The sequence below is a fragment of the Spea bombifrons genome, chromosome 7 (genome assembly GCF_027358695.1).
Source record: "Spea bombifrons isolate aSpeBom1 chromosome 7, aSpeBom1.2.pri, whole genome shotgun sequence".
In the NCBI taxonomy this organism is placed as follows: Eukaryota; Metazoa; Chordata; class Amphibia; order Anura; family Pelobatidae; genus Spea; species Spea bombifrons.
Window position 1 is genome coordinate 23,098,863 of NC_071093.1, and position 15,331 is coordinate 23,114,193.

The 15,331-nt window shown below is 46.1% G+C and overlaps 1 protein-coding gene across 1 annotated transcript in view; it reads right to left on the reverse strand.

The window, feature by feature from the left end:
- The window catches only part of RHBDF1 (rhomboid 5 homolog 1), a 542,782-nt gene that overhangs the window by 435,562 nt on the left and 91,889 nt on the right, over nucleotides 1–15,331 (reverse strand). The gene's annotated exons all lie outside the window — the stretch shown is intronic.

Here is a 15,331-nt window from a genome sequence, read left to right on the forward strand (position 1 = left end):
ATCCTGACATGGAAAGAATTAAAATACTAGCATTTCAAATACCAAAGGGGTGTCTATTTAAAAAAAAAAAAGAATGGCTTGAAGGAGTAAATTGGAGTGACCGGGTACAAAGACAGAGCATAGGCACAGACTGAGCAAAATGGAAAAAGGGCACTTCCCAAATGTGGCCTTTTAGCCCCCAAATAACCAGACAAACCCATCCATGGGTGGTATCACTGTACTCAAGAGATGTTGCTGAACACATATTGGGGTGTTCTTTGACAGTGACGTTTACCAGGAGTGGTAAATTCATACCGGAAGTACAATTTGTGTGATGAAAAACACAAAATAAATGACTACCACAAAGATTGACAATTGACAAGATTGGTAATATAATTAGTGCATGGAAAGGGTGTTGTGTTGCTTAGCAGCATCTCTTGCTCCGTCGAGGGGAAGCAGGAACCCAGCGGAGTCACGTGAATGCGCGTCACCTCACGTGACTCCGCTCCGTTCCTGTTCCCCTGGGCAGGTCAGGAGAAGTTCAAACAGACTGCGTGCAGGAACCCAGCGGAGTCACGTGAATGTGCGTAACCTCACGTGACTCCGCTCTGTTCCTGTTCCCCTGGGCAGGTCAAGAGAAGTTCAAACAGGATGCATGCAATGCAGATGGAGACAGCACCCCTGCGTAAGTCTGCGAGCAGCACCGGGAGATCTGCAGGCAACGTTTCGACGCACAGTTCTTTCTCAAGCTTGAGAAAGACCTGTGCGTCGAAACGTTGCCTGTGTGAAATAAGCTCACCTTATCATTTGAGTGCTGAGCCTCTGCTTCTTTATTTTGGATTTATTGAGGGACTTGGTGGTACCCTGGCTCGTGCACCATTTCACTGCTGAGTGCTGCATTCCAACCTCTCTTTTTGTGAATGAATATGCATGTGATAGCATGGATGTGTAAGTAGGGAGGGCAGGGCACAGGGAGGCTGTAGGTTATGTGCATGTATGGCTGCTCGTGCATGATAGGAGTCTCATTGCTATGTTAAATATGATTACTAACAGCAATCACACTCCTATCATGCCCAGGCATACCCAGATTCCAGCATGAACTTGGCATGATAGGAGTGTGATTGCTAACATTGAAGTACTTTGGCGTAGTGGTGGGCTAAGCATATTATGGCCATAAGATGTGACGGAATCTCCAATAGTTATCATTCAGTCCTAGGCTAGTTCCTGTATTTATGTGTGTCAGTCTGTGGGGTGTCCTGTCCTGTCATATATCCCTGGTAGAGGGGTGTCCTGTCTTGTAACCCCGGTAGAGGGGTGTCCTGTCTTGAATCCCCGTTAGAGGGGTGTCCTGTCCTGTTCATGTTGGATCCTGAGTATTCCTTGTCTGGTTCCCTGTTGTGCCCTGTATTATGTATTTCTTGTCTGGTTATGTTTCTTGCTTGGTCCCCTGTTCCTTGCTTGGTTATGTTTCTGCTACATACTCTGCTTAGCTTCCCTATTCCAGTGCTATGTCTCATGCCTGCTACAGAGTGCCTGCAGGATTTCTCCAAATTCTGCTCTGTTCTGTCATCATCCACTGCTATGTCAGGGCGCTGGTATGTGGCTGCACAACCCTAGATGCCCACCGTGAGAGTGCTGTCGCCCTGCACCAGGCCCTTTCCAACTCCGCTACCGCACTGTAACTCCTGGACACAATCTTTGGGCGCTCAGGGTCTTTACAGTCATCTATGTGAACCCGATCTGTGATAGCAAGCCACAGACCAAATTTACACCACATAAATAAAAAAAGAGAAGGAAAAGTAAGAAAAAAATATCACCCTCTTCTCTAAAATATAATGAATATAGTGTGTTTCCATGTATGGGTCATATCTGAGTTTCTTAGGTATCAATTATCTTCTATGGTCCCTACTCAGTGTTAAAATGTTAATATCTATTTTGATATACCTATGTCCATGTGTTTTGTCAAAATGAGATCTTGAGTAAGGGAAATATTTTCACTTGCCGCCACTCTGACCCAAAGGAGAACAAAAATGTGTAACCTTAAATATCCACACCATCAAATACATTGGAAATAACTTCCCCCTATTACTATTAATAAAAGGAATGGAGCAATATAGTTATGAAGAAAGGTTAACTAATTTAAATCTGTTTAGTTTAGAAAAACGTCGCCTCAGAGGGGATATGATAACGTTATATAAATATATTCGGGGCCAATACAAACCATTGTGTGGAAATCTGTTCATAAACAGGACTATGCATAGGACACGTGGTCATGCATTTAGACTGGAAGAAAGGAGATTTAGACTAAAGCAGAGGAAAGGGTTTTTTACAGTAAGGACAATAAGGATGTGGAATTCTCTGCCTGCAGAGGTAGTTTTATCAGAGTCTGTACAGACGTTTAAACTGCAACTGGATGGATACCTGGAAAAACATAATGTTCGGGGATATAATCTTTAATTATGGGGAAACAGCTTATTGGTCCAAGGAGAAATCTGACTGCCATTTTGGGGTCAAGAAGGAATTTTTTTCCCTGGTTAGTGCAAAATTGGAAAGAGCGAAGCCGGGGTTTTTTGCCTTCTTTTGGATCAACAGCAACAAATTAACAGATATAGGAAAGGCTGAACTTGATGGACGCATGTCTTTTTTCAGCCTATGTAACTATGTAACTATGTAACTACTCAGTGGCTTCACTTTAATCCTAAACCTTTTGTTTCAAACACTTAAATCCTCTGGTAAATCAAACACTTTGGTATTTGAGAGGTTTGTTATTTGATATGAGAGGTAAGAAATGATCTTGCTATAAGCCTGATACAATGTGGGCTGAATAATGTATAAATGTTCACAAATTATTGTAGTCCATAGTAGAGCTGAAACAACGAATCGATAAAATCGATAATAATCGATAACGGAAATCATCGATAACGATTTCCGTTATCGATTAATCGAGTGATCAATTCGTTGTTGGAGCACTCGGCTCCTTTTACTTACCTCCGCGAGCGTTCCCCGCTTCTGCTACACGCTCTGCAGTCTCCGCCTTCTTTTAGCTACGTGACGGATGTGACGCGTTCCGGAGGTAAGTATTCTTCATGTCTATGTGCACGGATCGCACAGAGCCACTCGCACAGAGCGAATCGCTCTGTGCGAATGGAGCCACTCGCACAGAGCGGTTCGCTCTGTGCGAGTGGCTCCACTCGCACAGAGCGGTTCGCTCTGTGCGAGTGGCTCCATTCGCACAGAGCGGTTCGCTCTGTGCGAGTGGCTCCATTCGCACAGAGCGGTTCGCTCTGTGCGAGTGGCTCCATTCGCACAGAGCGGTTCGCTCTGTGCGAGTGGCTCCATTCGCACAGAGCGGTTCGCTCTGTGCGAGTGGCTCCATTCGCACAGAGCGGTTCGCTCTGTGCGAGTGGCTCCATTCGCACAGAGCGGTTCGCTCTGTGCGAGTGGCTCCATTCGCACAGAGCGGTTCGCTCTGTGCGAGTGGCTCCATTCGCACAGAGCGGTTCGCTCTGTGCGAGTGGCTCCATTCGCACAGAGCGGTTCGCTCTGTGCGAGTGGCTCCATTCGCACAGAGCGGTTCGTGAGTGTGGGTGCAGGGCAGAGTGGGGGTGGGGGTGCAGGGCAGAGTGGGGGTGGGGGTGCAGGGCAGAGTGGGGGTGGGGGGTGCAGGGCAGGAGACTGGGTGCAGGGCAGAGTGGGGGTGGGGATGCAGGGTGTGAGTGTGGGTGCAGAGCAGAGTGGGAGACTGGGTGCAGGGCAGAGTGGGGGTGGGGATGCAGGGCAGGGTGTGAGTGTGGGTGCAGGGCAGAGTGGGTGCAGGGCAGAGTGTGAGTGTGGGGGCAGGGCAGAATGTGGGGGCAGGGCTGGGTGCAGGGCAGAGTTAGAGACTGGGTGCAGGGGCACAGTGCAAAGTGCTGGGTGCAAAGTGCCAGTGCTGGGTGCAAAGTGCCAGGGCTGGGTGCAAAGTGCTGGGTGCAAAGTGCCAGGGCTGGGTGCAAAGTGCAAAGTGCTGGTGCAAAGTGCTGAATGCTGGGTGCAAAGTGCTGGATGCAAAGTGCCAGGGCTGGGGCAAAGTGCTGGGTGCAAAGTGCTGGGTGCAAAGTGCCAGGGCTGGGTGCAAAGTGCTGGGTGCAAAGTGCTGGGTGCAAAGTGCAAAGTGCTGGGGCAAAGTTTCTTGAACAGTAATAGTCCACCTCTTTTCAGAATGTTTGGGGTTATTTTGTTTCATAAATATTGTGTTTGGGTTCTTGTACTTTGAAAATATTGTTTTTTATTACATCATAACAAAATAAGAATGTTAATGTAAATTTTAAGTTGTTTTTTAACATCCAGTTCATTAAATTCTTTTAAATAAACGAAAAATTTGCATATTGTTTTTTTTTATCCGATTAATCGATTAATCGAAAAAATAATCGGCCGATTAATCGATTATTAAAATAATCGTTAGTTGCAGCCCTAGTCCATAGTATAATCCACGAACATGATTTAATAAGATAGTAATTATTTCCTCAGTCTCAGACACAAACTTGAAAATGTAAAGGGACCATGCAGCTATAATCTACAGTAAAGTGCAATTGGTGGAAATCTTAATCCAATTCTGTGGTTAAATTCGGTTTTACAAATGGTACTCTTAGCTTGGTACTCTTATGCAGGGATCCACATTAAACAGTCTTTTGGACCAAAATGAGGTGTCTCTCATATACTGAAATATTTATAAGAGGCTTGGGCCTTTATTATTAAAACAATACCAAAACGAATAGCACAAACTCAACAGTAGTTGAACCTAACTGCTGTTGGACAACAAATTAGTTTACTAACCGCACAAAAAAAAAATAGAAAAAGGATTTACTTAGACCCAGCTAAAATTACCCTTGTCTTGGATTCTCTGGAGGTCTTCGCTTTCTCCTTCCGGTACACCAAAAGTTATCTGATCTGCCTCTATGTATGTATTTAACCCCTTAAGGACCAGGCTGTTTTTTTGTCTTTGGGTTTTTTTTTAACTTTTCTACCCTTCATGACTGAGGCTATTTAAATGTTTCTGCTCTGTTTGTGTTTAGTGTAATTTTCTCATTTAGTGCAGCCACACATTTATTTTCGGGACAATAAGGGCTTTCTTTAGATACCATTATTTTGATCGTAACATCTAATTCACTAAAAACAACATAAAATTATAAAATATGGTGAACATTAAAAGTCAGAAGTGGTTTCCTAAATAGATTCCAATATCTGTCACTGAGTTTTGAAATACTCAATGTTTTTGTCACGCACAGCAAGGTTGGAGACATCGGAGTCAGGCAGAACACAAGGGTAGCGAAAACATAGTCAGCAAGCCGAGGTCAGGATACAGGAGAGTCAACGTAGTCAAGGAGCAAGCCGAGGTCAAACACAAAAGACAACCAGTAATACCGTGCACTGAGGACTAGCACTATAAACATAGGCGACCATCAGAGGGCAATGAGTCTTGAAAACTGGAAGATTAAATAGGAGCCAGAAGGAAGGGGCGTGGATTACCATTTGGCGCCATAACATCACTTCCGCGTGTCAGGATATGCAGCCATCTTGTGTGGCGTAACCTTCTAGTATAAAGTCATGTAGTTCTGGATATGACCACCAGAGGGTGGGAACCGAATCCTCTGTCACAGGACCAACCTGCCGCAAGGAGGAGGACCTCCCTCTCCTCCGCGGAGGCTGCAGCTGGAGCAGTTGTGGACGAGTTCTCAGCAACGAGGAGGGAGTCTCCCCTTTCTTTCAGAAGACGTCGAACAGGAGCACCCACATTGCTAGGCACCCTTACCAGGTGGTCCACAGAGATAGACAAGTAGGACACCCTGGTAGGAATAGAAGCATGCGAAGAGTGCAAAGCAAAGTAAGAAACAGTCCAATAGGTCAGGGCAGGTGGCAATCAGCAAAAAACAGCAATCCAAGCAAGGGTTAAAGAAATAGACAAAAGAGGTAGTCCAACCGGGAAGCCAAAGGTCAGGTAACGGATAATCCAATATAGGGTCTGTAGCAAAGCGAGCAAAGAAGAACTGGAATCTGGAGTCCTAAAACACACAGGAACCAAAGTTCTGGTTTTATGGTGCTGCTGGATTGGTTAGCAGAGAGGAGTGCTTCCACAGAACCTGGATCACTGTTTCTCTGCATGAATATAATTGGTAGACAAATCTCCCCCTCCACAGGTGTACAAAAATATGCTGAGGTCTGGAAAACACATGGAAGTCTTCCCTGGAGCCCTCCTGTAACTTTAGACTGCAGCTTTGGCGATCACGGGTAGACCGCAGAGCTTTTAGGAGGCCTGTAGAAACGGTGGACAGCTGGGGACAACAGGTAAGGGGCATGATAGCTAGACACCTCAGGGTATTTCAAATGGTGGTATTTTAATACTTTCCATGCAATAATTCTATGACCAGCCTTTGTCTAATAACACCTGTACGCACTGGCATAACTACCCCTTCTTCCTGTCTCCTCGTACCAGTTCAAAATTGTTAAGAAAGGGCCCTTCTGATCTGAACCACACCGGACCCAGTGGTAAAACAGAGGCTGCTCACACAGAGCAGCCAGAGAGAAACCTGCAGCAGCAGTGACAGGTAAGCGGGAGAGGGCAGGAGGTGGGATGTATGTATATGTGTTTGTTTTTATATATATATATATATATATATTGTGGTAAAGTGTATGGGAGCGTGGTTGATGGTATATATATATCACCTGGTTACCTCTGCCAGGCATGGTAGCAAACCCAGGTGCTCTCAGGTGAGGCTTCCTAAGCTCGTTACTGGGGAGGAAGCCTTAAAAGAGAGGGCTGTTAAGTTTGCAGGTGAAGGGAGAAACTGAATGAAGGAGCAGCTACAGCCAGCGCTGCAGCTCACCAGGTATGAAGCTTTACCCCATACAAAACTGGTTACTTTGCTTTGTGTCAGACCTTAGGCTGCTAGAGAGGTATCCTGCTGTTTAGTTAGAGCCGGACAGGCTTATAGTTTGTTTTGTTTACAAGGTGCTCTGTGACTACAACATCTAAATAAACGCGCTTTTACGTTGAAAACCTGTGTGAAACTGTCATTGCCACCCCATGCGTGAGCTGTCCCCTACAATTGGTGGAGAATGCGGGCACAGTGGTGCTAGGAGCAACGGCAGGACAAAACACAGCATCTGAATTTTGTGGACATTTAAAGGGCCGGAAGCATATGTCCTGAGTGAAGGCTGCAGCACTGTAAGGCCCATCCGGCACAATGGAGGAAGTGATAAAGCAGCTGATACAGGCTAACCTGAGACATGAGCAGGCCTTGGAACAGCAACGGAAGTTTCATGCAGAGGCTTTTCACGCCCAGCAACATGCGCAACAGCAGACTATGGCCCAACAACAGGAAACGAATCGCCTGTTAATGGAGCAGATTGCTGCGCTCAGAGAGACTGTTGTGGCTCAGTCCCAACAAGTGGAGGCAAGCCCCCTTGAGACTGTTAACGTGAGGAGGGCCGTTCAGCGGGGCTTACAAAAAATGACACCCGACGACGACGTTGAGGCACACCGTATTTGAGAGAGTGGCGGAGAGAGAGAGACTGCCAGTTGCAGAGTGGGCAGAAGTGATTGCACCCTTCCTGACTGGTGAACCGCAAAAGGCCTACTATGACCTCGGGGAGCAGGATGTCCGGGACTTTACAAAACTAAAAATGGAGATCCTTGCTCGCCTGGGTGTTACGCCCGCTGTTCGGGCCAAGAGAGTCCACTGTTGGAAATACACCATGGACAAGCCTGCCAGGTCCCAGATGTATGATCTGATTCATCTTGTACGCAAGTGGCTGGAACCAGAATCCACTACACCAGCCCAGATTGTGGAAAAGGTGGTAGTGGACCACTACCTCCGCGCCCTCCCGGCGGAGCTACAACGGTGGGTTGGGCATGGAGACCCCAGAACTGCTGAGCAGCTTGTCAACATGGTGGAAAGGTTCATAGCAACCGAGGACTTCCTCCGTGAGGTCCCTGCGGCACCAACACCTTCCAAGACTGTCAGACCCGCGACATCTTTGGGTAAGAGAGTTCCAGCTGGAGGTGTATGGAAAAATGTGAGAGAGAGCAGGGCTCTAGAGTTTGGGCAAGGGCAAAAGACTGATCCTGAACCCCTGGGACCCCACAATCCTAGAAAGGGCTCCCTACTAAGGAGGCCAGGGACCCCCCAGTGCTGGAGGTGCCATGAGTGGGGACACATAGCCGCCTATTGCCCTCTTAACTCAGAGCCCGTGGTGTGTGACGCTAGTCGGCGTCAGTCCCTGTTTGCAGAACCTGTTTGTGCAGCCATTCCAGAATCAGAGACTGAGCCGCATTTTTGTATGGTGAAGATAGGTGACTGCTCCGTGAAGGCACTTTTGGACTCGGGTAGCCTGGTGACTTTGGTTCGGGCTGGCCTTGTGACTATGGACTACGTGCCGAACAAGCACATAAGAGTGCTATGCATCCACGGGGATATTGTAGCTTACCCTGTGGCCCCCATTAAGTTGGTGACCCCATCTGGAACTGTGACCTACGAAGTCGGAGTTGTAAAAAGACTTATGCATGCGGTTATTTTAGGCCGCGATTTCCCCTTGTTCTGGGAGTTGTGGAGAAGGGGGAACGTTTCTGCAGCTGGGGAACAAACTCCGGCAGAGTCTGTAACCCTCCCTGTAAATAATGGGTCAGGTGAGACGGCCATTGGGAACAATGATACCAGTAAGGGGCATGATGAAAAGGATCTAGGCCCACCTGAAATGTATAGTGAAGATTCTTTCCCCTTGCAGGTGTTAGCTGGGGAGGAAGAAGAAGAAACTTCCCTACCCGGCCAACAGGTCTTAGATTTAGAAATGTCTCGGGGTAACTTCGGGACCGAGCAAGTGAGAGACCCCACTCTGGGAACTGCACGGGCAAATGTCACGGTAGTAAATGGGGTACCACAGGAACCCGAAGCTGACCAGAAATTTCCGCATTTTGCCATGAATGGGGATCTAGTGTACCGGGTCACCAAAGTTAACAAGGAAATTGTGGAACAGCTTCTGGTGCCAAAACCATACCGACACCTGGTGCTGGACATAGCCCATAACCATGTGTTTGGGGGGCACTTGGGGACTAATAAAACACAAGAGAGGGTCCTCCAAAGGTTTTATTGGCCTGGGGTATATGAAGAAGTAAAAAGGTATTGTGAGTCATGCCCCACATGCCAGAAGAGTGCCCCAACACCACACTTCCGTAGCCCCTTGGTGCCACTTCCCATCATTGAAGTACCATTTGAGAGAGTTGCCATGGATTTGGTAGGGCCCATTGTCAAATCTGCTAGGGGACACCAATACATTTTGGTTGTCTTGGATTATGCTACCCGGTACCCAGAGGCGGTACCCTTAAGAAACATGGCTTCCAAAAATATTGCTAGGGAGTTGTTTTACATGTTCTCTCGCACGGGGATCCCTAAAGAAATTCTTACTGACCAGGGTACGCCCTTTATGTCACGGGTCATGAAAGACCTGTGTAAGTTGTTTAAAATCACTCACCTCCGTACCTCAGTGTACCACCCTCAAACAGACGGGTTAGTGGAGAGGTTTAACAAAACCCTAAAGCATATGCTAAAAAAGGTGGTAGAAAGGGATGGTCGGGATTGGGACTGTCTATTACCCTACCTCATGTTCTCTATCCGGGAGGTGCCCCAAGCGTCTACAGGGTTTTCCCCCTTTGAGTTAGTGTATGGCCGACATCCACGGGGTTTGTTAGATATTGCCAAAGAAACTTGGGAGACCGAGGCCACCCCATATAAGAGTGTTATTGAACATGTGGCTCAGATGCAGGAGCGAATAGCGACGGTGATGCCTATAGTTAAAACGCATCTGCAAAGAGCGCAGGAGGCCCAGAGCAGAATTTATAACAGATCTGCCAGGTTGAGGGCCTTTAATCCTGGGGACAGGGTCCTGGTTTTAGTGCCCACCGTTGAAAGTAAGTTTTTAGCCAAGTGGCAGGGTCCCTATGAGGTTGTAGAGAAGATGAGTGAGGTGAACTACAAGGTCCATCAACCGGGCAGGAGAAAACCCTTCCAGGTTTACCACGTAAACCTGATCAAGCCATGGAAAGAGCGGGAGTCTTTGGGGGCGACCCAGGCAGGGGTCAAAGAAGTGGGGCAACCAGTTCCCCCAGTAACCATAGGAGAGGCACTGTCAGTGCCCCAGAAGCAGGAGGTGAGGGAGTTCCTGCAGGAAAACAGACGAAAGTTTTCGGACCTACCTGGCCGTACCCACCTCATAAAACACCATATTAAAACTGAGCCTCACAGTAAAGTGAACCTGAAGCCATACAGGATACCAGAAGCCCGTAGAGAGGCGGTATCCACGGAGGTCAGGCGCTTGCTTGAATTAGGTGTTATTGAGGAATCTACTAGTGAGTGGTCAAGCCCCATAGTGCTAATCCCAAAGCCCAACGGGACGTGGAGGTTCTGTAATGACTTCAGGAGATTAAATGAGGTCTCAAAGTTTGATGCGTACCCCATGCCCCGAGTGGATGAACTGGTTGAGAGGCTTGGGAAGGCAAGGTACATTACAACACTTGACCTTACAAAGGGCTATTGGCAGATACCGTTAACTGAGGAGGCTAAAGAGAAGACTGCCTTTTCCACTCCAGAGGGCCTGTTCCAGTATGTTGTGATGCCATTTGGGTTACATGGGGCCCCTGCTACCTTTCAGAGGCTGATGGATCTGATTTTGAGACCACATCGTGATTATGCCGCTGCTTACCTGGACGATGTGGTAATTTTTTCGTCTGACTGGAAAAGTCACCTCGGTAAGGTACAGGGCGTGTTAGACTCCATTAGTGATGCAGGCCTAACCATAAACCCTGAAAAATGTGCAGTGGGTCTGGAGGAAGCAAGATACCTGGGTTATATCATTGGTAGGGGGCTGGTTAAACCCCAGATCAATAAGATTGAGGCGATACAGAACTGGCCTAGGCCAGTAACAAAGAAACAAGTGAGGGCTTTCCTTGGCATAACCGGGTACTACCGTCGGTTCGTGCCCAATTTTGCCTCCATGGCCACACCATTGACAGACTTAACAAAGGGTGGTAAGTCAGTGATGGTAAAGTGGAACCCCGAGGCAGAAAGGGCTTTTCAGAGTCTGAAGTCTGTCCTGTGTGACCAGCCAGTGCTCGTTTCCCCTGATTTTAGGAAACCATTTCTGGTTCAGACAGACGCGTCTGCTAGAGGTTTGGGGGCAGTTTTGTCACAAGTGGTTAATGGGGAAGAACACCCAGTGCTGTACTTGAGTAGGAAACTGACCCCAGCCGAGGAAAATTATGCCATAGTGGAAAGGGAGTGTCTCGCCATCAAGTGGGCGTTGGAGTCCCTGAGATATTATCTCCTGGGCAGGGAATTCGTGTTGGTGACTGACCATGCTCCTCTGGCATGGATGAAACAGAATAAGGAGAGGAATGCAAGAGTGACCAGATGGTTTCTCTCCTTGCAAAATTTTAGATTTACAGTGGAGCATAGACCAGGGAAGTTACATGCGGATGCGTTGTCCACGGTGTACTGTATGGTTGCTGACGCTGTCCAGACCTCTGGTCTGGAGTCGACGGGGGGGATATGTGGTAAAGTGTATGGGAGCGTGGTTGATGGTATATATATATCACCTGGTTACCTCTGCCAGGCATGGTAGCAAACCCAGGTGCTCTCAGGTGAGGCTTCCTAAGCTCGTTACTGGGGAGGAAGCCTTAAAAGAGAGGGCTGTTAAGTTTGCAGGTGAAGGGAGAAACTGAATGAAGGAGCAGCTACAGCCAGCGCTGCAGCTCACCAGGTATGAAGCTTTACCCCATACAAAACTGGTTACTTTGCTTTGTGTCAGACCTTAGGCTGCTAGAGAGGTATCCTGCTGTTTAGTTAGAGCCGGACAGGCTTATAGTTTGTTTTGTTTACAAGGTGCTCTGTGACTACAACATCTAAATAAACGCGCTTTTACGTTGAAAACCTGTGTGAAACTGTCATTGCCGCCCCATGCGTGAGCTGTCCCCTACAATATATATATATATATATATATATATATAAGAGCAAACCAGTGCCGAGAGCCAAGTACACGAAAAAACAAAACAAGCATCTTGCACACAAGGATTCAATGTAGGTTGATTTATTCAAAAAGTGCCAGTGCTTATAGGAGAAATATAGTATTAAAGTAGTATTCTTAGGATTTTTTGTACAGGGTATGTGTTACGGCACAGAAATCTATCCTAAATTGTTCAGCCGCCTCTCCTGATTTTTTTGTGGTTTTCTGGACATTACAGGGCACAAAAGGGACCATGTCCGTTATGGATTCCAAACTTGAAATTTTCACATTTTGCTTTAGTAGACCTATGTTTCATTTGGGCCTGTTTAGCACCCCCTAATTATAAATACCCCCATAAAAGTATATATTTCTGTAAAGCAGACAACCCAGAGTATCTCATCAAGAGCATTTGGACAGTTTTCATGCAACCACTTGGCTGCCAATCACTGCCAAAGTCAGCAACGGCTGACTTTGGCAGTGATTGGCAGCCAAATGGTTGCATGAAAATTTCCTGCACTTTTTTCACCAACACTTCTGTGTTGCTGAGGATTTTTGGCACAGGGTATGTGTTACAGCAGAGAAATCCAGCCTAAAGTGTTCAGCCACCTCTCCTGATTACGGAAATACACCACATGCCTAGTTTTTTTTGGATTTTCTGGACATTACAGGCCACCCACCAAACTAAACCCAAATTAGTTTTTTTTTATTAGTTTTTTTTTTAAGATCGTGGGGAGGAAAGGGTTAACTTAGGGTAAGACAGGTATTTGCTTGGTTATGTACTGATTTTTTTTTTACTGCAGCTCTGCACGATGCTCTGTCTCTCTCAGATGGAGGAGAGAGGCAGAGCATCTGCAGTAACGGTCACACGATCGTGTGACGTTACTGCCGGATGTGTGGCACTGGGCTAATGACAGACCGGAAGGAATGCCCGATCGCACGATCCGTGCCGGTAACTGTTACAGCTCCCTCATTGGAGCGATCGGGTAGCCCTGTCCTCCTGTGAACTTTACCGGCAAGTTGCAAGTTAAATCTTGGCCACCTAAATAGATAAAGAATATGGTGAGCTCAGTAATGTCATTGCAAAGAGCCGAATGTATATGGAGGAATTCTGCCTAAACCACCCCTGCATATGCAAGGAAAGCACCACATTCATGCCTTCAGGGACCTCTCACCATTACAGAGTATATGATAGCTGGAGTATCCAATCAATATCCAGAAAAGGACCAGGCAGAGTTGCCTGATCAGGGATTTATCTTGGCGGCACGTTACAGAGGGCATCATAAAAAGCTGCCTCTACCCAAAGCTAGCCCTTACATGGGTCCCTGGGTGTTCTGAACAGATTCATGGAAAAAAAGAAGCGTTTTTGCACCTCTGTTTCTACATCAATCTTTCTCCGTTACTGACCACTTGTGTGCAAAGGGTAAAAACAAAGATGTCAGAGACAAGCTGCTTGGACTCAAAGATGGCCTTATTACGTCACTCAAACACAAAGAAGGCCCTGTTAAGCAATTTGGGCACAGAGATTGCCCAGTTAAGCTGTTTGGGCACAGAGATGGCCCTGTTCAGCCGTTTCGGAACAGTGATGTTGGCACACTTTTTATTTATTTGAGGGATCAGCAGCACTTACTATACATGAATGGAGGCTTCCATTTATAAAAAAAAAAGAACCTTGTATGTTTGCAGTGTTCTTAGAGCTTTTGAAAAGGTGCAAAGGAGGGCCACAAAATTAATAAGGGCATTGGAAGACCTATTATGTCTATATACACTAGAAAAAAGGAGAGGATATTATAACATTGTATAAATATGTGAAGAGCCAATACAAAGAGGCCATCCTCTCAGACTGGAAGAGTGAAGATGTCATACACAACAAAGAAAGGGATTCTTTACAGTAAAGGCTATAATGGTATGGAAGAGAGGTGGTGATATCAAATACAATGCATGCCTTCAAAAACGTTCTGGATTTTTATTTTTAGAAATGCAGAACATACAGGGCTACAAATGATAGTATACAATGAGATCCAAGGATACATCTGTTTTCATCTTTTGGATCAAAAACAGGAAAGATAGGTAGAAGGTTTGAACTTGAGGGAATTAGGTCTTTTTTTAACCTAAATTACTATGTTGCTATATATATTATGCTAATTTTAATGAATGTCTTTATTGCTGCAGCTGTACTTACTTTCGATTTGGATATTTAAGACTCCTGTATAACGGTCAGAGGCATACCTATGTTTTAGATTATCATACAAAGATAACCAGAGTAAATTAAAAACACAGTTTTCTAAATAATGATTTCATGTATAGCACGAAAAAACGTTGTCCAACCCTACCTTGCCTTATGAGAAAATGTAATCACCTCCCTTGGTTACTAAGACTGTGGCACTTAAGTGAACCACAGTGAAAGTCATTATTTACAAATGGAGAAAACTTGGAATAGTGGTGAATTTTCCCAGGGGAAACCCTACCATACTTCCTCTAAGAGTGCATCAACGACTCACCTAGGACGTCACAAAAGAACCCAGACTAACATGTAAAGAACTGCAGGCGTTGGGTCAGTGTTCATAGTCTCACAAAAACAAGGCTCACATTTCCCAAAAAACATCTTGACTCCAAAAATGTTTGGGATAATATTCTGTGAACTGATGAGTTAAAAGCGGAACTTTTTTTGGATGACATGTGGCCCGGTGCATCTAGTGTAAAGCATTTCTCAATAAGAACATCATACCAACAGCCAGGCACAGTGGTAGAAGTTAGATGGTCTGGGACAGCTTTGCTGCCTCAGGACCTGGGCAACTTGCCATAGTTGATGGAGCCATAAAATCTGCCCTCTCAAAAAAATCCTGAAGGAGAATATTTGACCTCAGTTTGTAACATTAATCAGAAGCATACAAGTCCACCTCTGAATGCCTCAAAATAAAAAAAATACGTTTTGGGCCTAGTCAAGGTCCTGACTTGAATCAGACCAACATAATTGTCACGGAAGCCTCCGTGCCATGGGCTCCTGGAGGGGACTGAGTGCCAGCCTCCTTACTACAGACTATGGGCCTGGTAAACAGTGCCATTTTATCCTTTTGTGTGTTATTAATAAAAATGTATTTTATTATTTCTTTATTTCCTGTTTACACAGCACACTAAGGTCTGGGAGATAATCTAATCAAGACAATGTGTATTCCTTATTTTAGTGGCGTCTGTATCCTTTTGTATTGTTAATCCCTTTACTGCCCCTGTTGTCTCTGGGATGCGGATTAAGGGGGGCGGTTTGTATCCCAATATCTTCTTTTATGTTAATGTGTGTTTTGCTGGATATATCCAGCTGTCT